We start from the raw sequence: 9,343 nt of genomic DNA, 5'->3' as shown, positions 1-9,343 counted from the left end.
CTCTTCAAAAAAGATTTTACGGTTAATATCATGTGAAGTACATGAAAATATTAAAAGAAGAAATCTGCAAGTAACATTACTAATTGACCAATGTTAATGAAAAATTTTGTTATAGACGTCACTTCGGGTTTCTCGTTTATTCCATCAATATGTGACAAGGAGAGTGTTATTAGCACTAATAATGCTATATTTTAAGCCGTCTGCAGGTAACCTTAATCAGTATAATTCAAGTTTAAGAATAATCTTTGTAAGATAATCATGAACTTAAATTATCAGGCTGTTTATTAACCGTTCAATATTTCCAATATTTATTTTTTCTCCACATAGATTTCCTTGCGTCTCCTTCAATCCACCTTTACCACGCTTATACACTTTTCATTTTTCACATTATTCAAAAGTCGTCTCTAGCAAACACTATCCTATTAGGTATGGTTAAATTAATGTTTCTCATTTTTCACAGGAAGTACATTCTTCTTTTACTAGATTTTTTTGTTTGTTTGTTTCTGATTAACTTTTTTGATTTCACACACATGCACCTGAACAAGTGAAAAAAAATTCTAATAATTCTTCAGTGTTTTCTGTAATTTTAATCTAAGTAAAACTAATAATAGCATTAATTGTTTGCGTGTGACTTTTGATACGTAAATAAATGACGTTTAAAAAATCTATACTTTTAGTAATTAATTGCCTTGACTGAAAAAAATCGGCGGTGACCTTAATTAATGCACAACTGTAATGAATGGCATCTATTTAGCAGTGAAATGACTGCAACCGCTAGAACCGCGCTACTACTACTACTACTATTACTACTACTACTACTAATAATAATAATAATAATAATAATAATAATAATAATAACAATAATAATAATAATAATAATAATAATAATGATAATAATAATAATAATAATACCACTACTAATACTACTATTACTGCTACTACTACTACTACTACTACTACTACTACTACTACTACTACTACTACTACTACTACTACTTCTATTACTACTACTACTATCACTACTACCACTACTATTACTATTACCTTTACTACTACCTATAATAATAAGAAAAATATACTGCTGCTGCTGCTGCTGCTGCTGCTGATGATGATAGTAATGCTACTACTATCACGTTAGCTGCTGCTGCCAGTATTATGTAAGACGTAACAATTTTGTTTTTGTTTTTATTTCTTATCTTAATAATGGTGACTGTCATTTGTAGATTTGCAGCGGAGGCCGCGGCGTGGGCTGCTGCCTCATCCATTGCTCGGCGGCGGGGAAGGAACACGAAAAATATGGCCACTTAGTGGACCATAAACTGGCCCTTCAAAACTGTACTAGTCTGAGGTGAGTCATGATAATAATTTGGAAGTCAAGTACAGAAGTTCTAATTAAAATATTGTAACCTTTTTTAATGTATTTTCCTGAACATCAATGAGTTTGCGGTCGGTGGATGGAGGCGGATGATTACTTGATATCCACACAAAAGTTGCAAGCTGGATACTGTGTTTAAATCCCGCCAGCATATCATTCCCTTCATATTACCGCACAGTGGCCTAACACGACCATCACATCTGCCCTTGACTGTGTGTGACCTGAAGAACGAGGGGGGGGGGGGGGTGCAAGAGAGAGAGAGAGAGAGAGAGAGAGAGAGAGAGAGAGAGAGAGAGAGAGAGAGAGAGAGAGAGAGAGAGAGAGAGAGAGAGAATGTAACTGGACATAGAAAGTAATAGATATCAGCAAAAGATGTAGCTGAACAATAAAAAAAAAACTTGAAGGCGCGTATATTGCCCCACAACACTCTTTTATTTAAAACTGTGTGCTGAGGGAAAATCGTCTGAGGTGCAGCTGTTATGTCCACTCACATTCAATATTTTCCCTGCTCTACAAATTGATGCTAATGGCCCACGGCGTTGTGTTAAACCCTTGCCACCCTTCTTCTAAACCCAGTGATAATGACGATAATCACACACTAATTACAGGGTGACGGAGAAGATGACGCCCCTCCCTGCAGCCCGCCACTCCAGTACCACCACTCGCCAAAAAGAAAAGGACGTAAAATAATAAAGTTGAGTGCAGTCATTGCTTCGAGGGAAGGTAAGGTTGGCAGGACGAAGTGAGAGAATGAAGGAATGACTGAAACGTCTCAAGATATAAACAGTTTTAGTCTTTTTTTTTTTTTTTTTTTTTTACAGCAAAGGAGACAGCACAAGAGCACAAAAAAGGAAACAGCAATAAAAAAAAAAGCCCGCTACTCGCTGCTCCTGTAAAGAATCCGAAGAGGTGGCCGAAAGAGCAGTCAATTACGTGACTGAAAGATTATTAAGGGTGACGGAGCAACGGGTACAGGTTGGCAGTAGAGTCTGGATTATAAACTTATCACGTTCATAAAGTAGCCTTCTGCCTCGCTACTCAACAACCGTGTGGGTGAATGAGCTGCATGGAGGGGAGTTAGGCTTTAGAGAGTATGCAATGAATAATACTATAATTTTATTACTGATGTATAGAAGAGTAACTTTGGAGGATATATCAGTGGTACGAAATTAACGAAGAGGAGAAAGGCCTTCAGGTTTCGATAGAGAGGGAAACGAGAGATAACGCGGTGAGGAAGTGAACTAACTGATACACAAGAGAGGGATGAGAGAATGGGATAAGAGGAGCTGAAGAGGGAATATTTACTACTGAAGGGGTGTGGTGGGTACAGTAGTGTTGGTAACGAGGAACGGAGTTAGTGAGAGGCTGGAATAGATGGATGGAATATTAATTTGATGGAGTACAATATGGTGGAACAATTGGCTGGTGACGCAGAAAATAATCATGAGTCGTTTTGGATATGGAGAATAGTGAGAGGATGAGGAAAGGAAGTGTTGTGGTAGATATTACATTTTGTATATCTGGAAAGTTTTTACACACACACACACACACACACACACACACACACACACACACACACACACACACACACACACACACACACACACACACACACACACACACACACACACACACACACACACACGGCCCGGTAGCTCAGGGGTAGAGTGTCTTGCTCACAACCAGAAGGACCGGGGGTTCAATTCCCTGGCCGGGTGAAGATAAATTGGGTTTATCTTCTTTCGCGTGTAGCCCCTGTTCACCTAGCAGTGAGTAGGTACGCGACGTCAGGCAAGGAGTTGTGACCTCGTTGTCGCGGTGTGTTGTGTGTGAGTGGTCTCAGTCCTACCCAAAGATCGGTACTACGAGCTCTGTGCTCTTCCGAAGGGGCAAGGCTGGCTGTCTCGAGAGAGACCCGCAGCAGACCAAGAGGTGAATTACACAAAACGGGTAGAAGATTTCTGTAAGCTTTTGGAGCTTATGTATACTAAAGGCATTTTTCAGCTGCAATCGCAAAGTATACAAGACTCATTGTGGGTCGGCAAATGACTGCACGCGTCATTGGGGTGCTTGAGGTTTCCATGTTGGTGCATCTTCATCCATCGACTGCCTCGATGATCCAGACTCCGGGATAAGGAATGGTATGAACAAATTTAAAGACGACATCAAGACCGATCGAGTCTTTAGATGCAAACTTGATACTAAGGCCTTACAGTGGGAATATATGACTCTTGTTTTTTAACTGCCAGAGAAATTGAGGAAGCAGCACAATTAAGGCAAACAAATGCATTGCATGCAATGCAAAATATACGCAAATAATTACAATCCTAGTTTATCCGATATAATGGTGAGTTAAGCTGCATGAAAAAGCATTTAGTAGGAAGTTCTCTCCACTGATTTAGAACAGCAAGCGTTAGGAACTGATATAAAGGAGTATTTCATCTTATTATTAGGTTCTAGGGAGAGAAGGTGCAATATTAAATCAGGATTGTATGATTAATTTATAGTCTAGTAATTCTATTTTCTTTTTTGAACAAGTACAAATATACATGATTCTACACACAATATCAATTAGAGGTTAGACATTTATTCAACATTGACTGGGTGCAAAATAATAATTTGTCATTTATGGTTGAGCAAGGGAGGCGAGAGGAGTGTTTTCCTGCAGTTGCATCGTTTCGTGTTCGTGTGCGTGCGTACATACGTGCGAGCGAGCGTGCGTGCCTGGGGACAAAAGGATGTCTTCTTATAAAGTTGATACAATCTTACCAAATAGATCAGTTATTAAGCATATGAGGTAGTAATATCGCGAATATATATTGTAATTGTTATGATAATTGTGATAATAATATTGATGATAACAGTAATAATAACAATACTACTACTACTACTACTACTACTAATAATAATAATAATAATAATAATAATAATAATAATAATAATAATAATAATAATAATAATAATAATAATAATAATAATAATAATAATAATAATAATAATAATAATAATAATAATAATAATAATAATAATAATAATAATAATAATAATAATAATAATAATGATAATAATAATAATAATTATTATTATTATTATTATTATTATTATTATTATTATTATTATTATTATTATTATTATTATTATTATTATTATTATTATTATTATTATTATTATTAGAATTATGATGAAAAGTGGGCTAGAAATTTTCGATTCATCTTCATGACGCAGGTAAAGTGACATTCTCAAATTCTTGTTGTTCAGATTGGTGCGCGGTGTACCAACGGAAATACTACGTTGTCTTTCTTAAATTGAGGGAAGAGTGGCATTATAACTAGAGTAGCAGTGTATCGAAGCTCTAACATCTCATAGGTCTCATGTGACAAGCAAACCAAGTACGTAATTTAAAAACTTGCGACGAAGTGCCTCCCCAAAATGAAACTATTACATAATGAAATTTTAGGAATATGCTCTGCCAGTGCCGTTTGCTCCGCAGTTGTAATTATATACAGAACAAACGTTAGAGCTGCAAGAGTGTAAACACTATTAGTATAACAGTCTCTCATATCGAAACACCTCAGACGTCGAATTTTGCAATGTATTGTTACAGTTGCATAATATTGTGAGCACGTGAACTCATCCCAACCTCGCATGAGGTCCATCTCTTCTTCGAGAAGGCTTGGTGTGATGATTTCTTTGAGAAAATAGGAAAAAAGTTTGGGAGATTTTATTGCAACAGAATAGTGTTGAAATATTGAATGAAAAAGCCTTGGTCACACAGAATACGTTGAAATTATAATGTGTTATATATAATTAAAATTTCAAGTGACGTTTAGTTGTTAAATCAAGCAGCGAGCAAGACAATGCTACTTCGTGTCTGTTTTAATTATCTTTCACAAGGTTGAAGGCCAGCGAGAGGGATGTCATGTCTAGTCCTAAAGTATTAGTGGAGTGGACTGTCTGTGCACACATATGGTATTATGGCGGGCTGTCGTGTCCACACCAAATATAAGAGTTCAGAAGACGATTGATGGTAAGTCCGTCAGCCGCCCGAGCACACAGGCGGCGCGCGTGTCCACTTCACCCCCCTCCCTCCCTCACACACCACGAACACAATCAAATACACACACATAATATATATATATATATATATATAAATATATAAAAATATATATATAAATATATATATATATATATATATATATATATATATACTCGTTTATGTCAGTGTTAGTGCCTGCTTCAAGGCGGTCGGGGCTCAGTAGGGAGTTCCCAGCGGGGTGGACAGGCGGGTCACCGGTGGCGGGGCAGGCCCTCCAGCCTGTGCTGCATGAAATTGAGATTGTACCTTCATGTAAACGTGTCTTATCAGGTGAAGAAGGGGAAGCGAGTAAAGAGTGTTAGATGGTTGTCAAATGACAACAGACGATGTAAGGCATAGGCGAAAAACTGCCAGACACAGTTGTTGAAAACAATGTGACAACCTTTAGTAAGGGGACTAGAAATAAGACTATAAATAAAAATACGACTACCATAATGCTTTAAAAATAAAAATAAGTGAAATAAACAAATGAAAATGCTTCACTATTATGAACACTATGGAATTAAGTTTTGAACAGATAACCAAAACAAGGCAGCAGCTTTACCAGCGGCCAGCCTGCAGAACTATTTTAAACTTGATTTTTGTGTGTGACTGAGAACAAGTTCAGCATCTCGCCAGAGAGACATTCGCGCGCTAGCGCTCAGCGATACCAACATCTCTGCTATTTTGGAGGCCTTTTTTTCCATTAATTCAGATATCTATGTTGACCATCACTGTTGCCTCATCAAACCATTTGGCCCAGCCTGTGCCAATATAAGGAACATCTATAAATATGACAACCGCCCCTCAGTAAGAGAAAAGATTTAAGTGCTGCTCATGGTCAGTTAGGGCAAGATGGTTACAAGAGCCAGTGCTACCCCTCCAGCTCGCCACACTGACACTATTGGGACCATGCGAAAGTCATGAGCTGAGGAACATCACCAGTTTAGCGTACTCGTCTGAAGTATAAAAATGCCAACAAGGTATTATAATTTATAACCTACGCTTTCTTATCAAACTCGTACCAGGACATTCATCACGTCCTACATAATAACGCAGCTTTCCGTTGACAGGAAAATACAAGATATTTCGTACCATAATCAAAATTAAATAAAAAAATAAATATATATATATATATATATATATATAAAAAAATTAAAACTTTCCAGACTATCGTGGACACCACTACATGTTTTCTTAAAGCACTCCTGTGCCACGGGATACAGCGTCTGTCAGATAAATTTACGGTCAGCCACCGCAACCAACAAGCCATGACGTCACGACTTGGCGGCGGCGGCAGCGCGTGGCACAGGGAGCGGCGGGGCCCTAATGGCAGCTTGATGATCTTAAGTGGACAGCTGGGCTCCTCCAAAGTGGCTACTTAGATGACCATAAAGTCAGTCCGGGAGGCATCATTTAGGAGGAGCGAGAGACTTTTATGGGGGTCCGCTGGAAGTGATTACAGTGAGGGGCGGCGAGCGGTGTTCCGGCACTCAAGTTGATGCAACTATTAAAAAATATTGGACAGACAAGTGGTAAAAGTTCTACTGAACGGTAAAGGTAAGGTAAACCGTAGGCCCTAAAAAATATGGAGCTGTAATTACGTCTAAAAAAAGGCTGTTTCGTTAGTGAAAGCTGGGAGAAAGTTCATTACAATATTTCAAGTAACGAGCAGCGAACATCCAACAGACGTTGGAACAAACATTAAAAACAACCAAGATTTTCCTCCCTGCTTCCAGCCATCTAGCAAAGTCAACAAATGGAACTGCGGCTTATCCCTTCCTGGCCTGCCTCGCCGTCCTGGCTGGGCCCCTTCGTTAGCCGCGCCACGGGCCTTGGTGCGGCGCCTCCCCGGCTGCCGGGAACAATTTATTCTTACCTGAGTCCTTAACAAGGTAATCCCGCAGACGTGTTTCTTCATGATGGTGATGTACAGTGTCTTGCAATCCTAGGAAAAGAAAGACAGATGGATGTTGCTTAAGATCAACTGTCATGAACATTTATACATTCAATATAAATAGATAGATAGATATGAAGGAAAATACAGATACCTGTTATAAAAATGCCAACAGGGTATTATAATTTATAACCTACGCTTTCTTATCAAACTCGTACCAGGACATTCATCACGTCCTACATAATAGCGCAGCTTTCCGTTGACAGAAAAAATACAAGATATTTCGTACCATAATCAAAATTAAATAAAAAAATAAATATATATATATATATATATATATAAAAATTAAAACTTCCCAGACTATCGTGGACACCACTACATGTTTTCTTAAAGCACTCCTGTGCCACGGGATGCAGCGTCTGTCAGATAAATTTACGGCCAGCCACCGCAACCAACAAGCCATGACGTCACGACTTGGCGGCGGCGGCAGCGCGTGGCACAGGGAGCGGCGGGGCCCTAATGGCAGCTTGATGATCTTAAGTGGACAGCTGGGCTCCTCTAAAGTGGCTACTTAGATGACCATAAAGTCAGTCCGGGAGGCATCATTTAGGAGGAGCGAGAGACTTTTATGGGGGTCCGCTGGAAGTGATTACAGTGAGGGGCGGCGAGCGGTGTTCCGGCACTCAAGTTGATGCAACTATTAAAAAATATTGACAGACAAGTGGTAAAAGTTCTGAATATAAAGGTAAGGTAAACCGTAAGCCCTAAAAAATCTGGAGCTGTAATTACGTCTAAAAAAAGGCTGTTTCGTTAGTGGAAGCTGGGAGAAAGTTCATTACAATATTTCAAGTAACGAGCAGCGAACATCCAACAGACGTTGGAACAAACATTAAAAACTACCAAGATTTTCCTCCCTGCTTCCAGCCATCTATATATATATATATATATATATATATATATATATGATGCCTGCCTGTAGCGTGGCTGGGCCCTTCGTTAAGACGACGTGGGTTCGCGACCCGCCCAATGCCATAAGCTGGGATTATTCAGTCACCGCCGAGTGACCTAGACTACCCACATGCTGTCCAGAAGAACACCTATTAACCCGGACTCTAGATTCTACGATCAAAGATGAGTTCTGGGGGGCAGCGTGAGCCAATGCAAAATGACGCCACTATAAAAACGCTTGCCTGCGCCACAACAGTTTGGGGCCGACCATCAGGCCTAATGAAGAAAGCTTAGAGGCAAATAGGCGAAAACGCAATATATATATATATATATAACTCTCTCTCTCTCTCTCTCTCTCTCTCTCTCTCTCTCTCTCTCTCTCTCTCTCTCTCTCTCTCTCTCTCTCTCTCTCTCTCTCTCTCTCTCTCTCTCTCTCTCTCTCTCTCTCTCTCTCTCTATATATATATATATATATATATTTTTTTTTTTACAACAAAGGAGGCAGCTCAAGGGCACACACAAAAAAGGAAACAATAATAAAAAAAGCCCGCTACTCGCTGCTCCTAAAAAAGAATCAGAAGAGGTGGCCGAAAGAGAGGTCAATTTCGGGAGGAGAGGTGTCCTGATACCCTCCTCCTGAAAGAGTTCAACTCGTAGGCAGGAGGAAATACAGATGAAGGAAGATTGTTCCAGAGTTTACCAGCGTGAGGGATGAAAGAGTGAAGATGCTGGTTAACTCTTGCATAAGTGGTTTGGACAGTATAGGGATGAGCATGAGTAGAAAGTCGTGTGCAGCGGGGCCGCGTGAGGGGGGGAGGCATGCAGTTAGCAAGTTCAGAAGAACAGTCAGCGTGGAAATAACGATAGAAGATAGAAAGAGAGGCAACATCGCGACGGAATTTAAGAGGTAGGAGACTATCAGTAGGAGGAGGAGAGCTGATGAGACGAAGAGCCTTAGACTCCATTCTGTCCAGAAGGGCTGTGTTAGTGGAGCCCCCCCACACGTGAGATGCATACTTCATACGAGGGCGGACAAGGCCCCTGTATA

The 9,343-nt window shown here is 39.7% G+C and overlaps 1 long non-coding RNA gene across 1 annotated transcript in view; it reads right to left on the bottom strand.

The window, feature by feature from the left end:
• The window catches only part of LOC127003925 (uncharacterized), a 26,260-nt gene extending 18,860 nt beyond the window's left edge, over nt 1–7,400 (bottom strand). Inside the window, exon 1 of the long non-coding RNA XR_007757466.1 lies at nt 7,330–7,400. This is a non-coding gene — a long non-coding RNA (uncharacterized LOC127003925). The remainder of the gene's footprint in view (nt 1–7,329) is intronic.
• Between the last annotated feature and the right edge of the window lie 1,943 nt (nt 7,401–9,343).

This window comes from Eriocheir sinensis, chromosome 26 (genome assembly GCF_024679095.1).
Source record: "Eriocheir sinensis breed Jianghai 21 chromosome 26, ASM2467909v1, whole genome shotgun sequence".
Lineage (NCBI taxonomy): Eukaryota > Metazoa > Arthropoda > Malacostraca > Decapoda > Varunidae > Eriocheir > Eriocheir sinensis.
The sequence above is the reverse complement of the archived record's forward strand: the minus strand, read 5'-3'. Positions and strand labels throughout refer to the sequence as shown.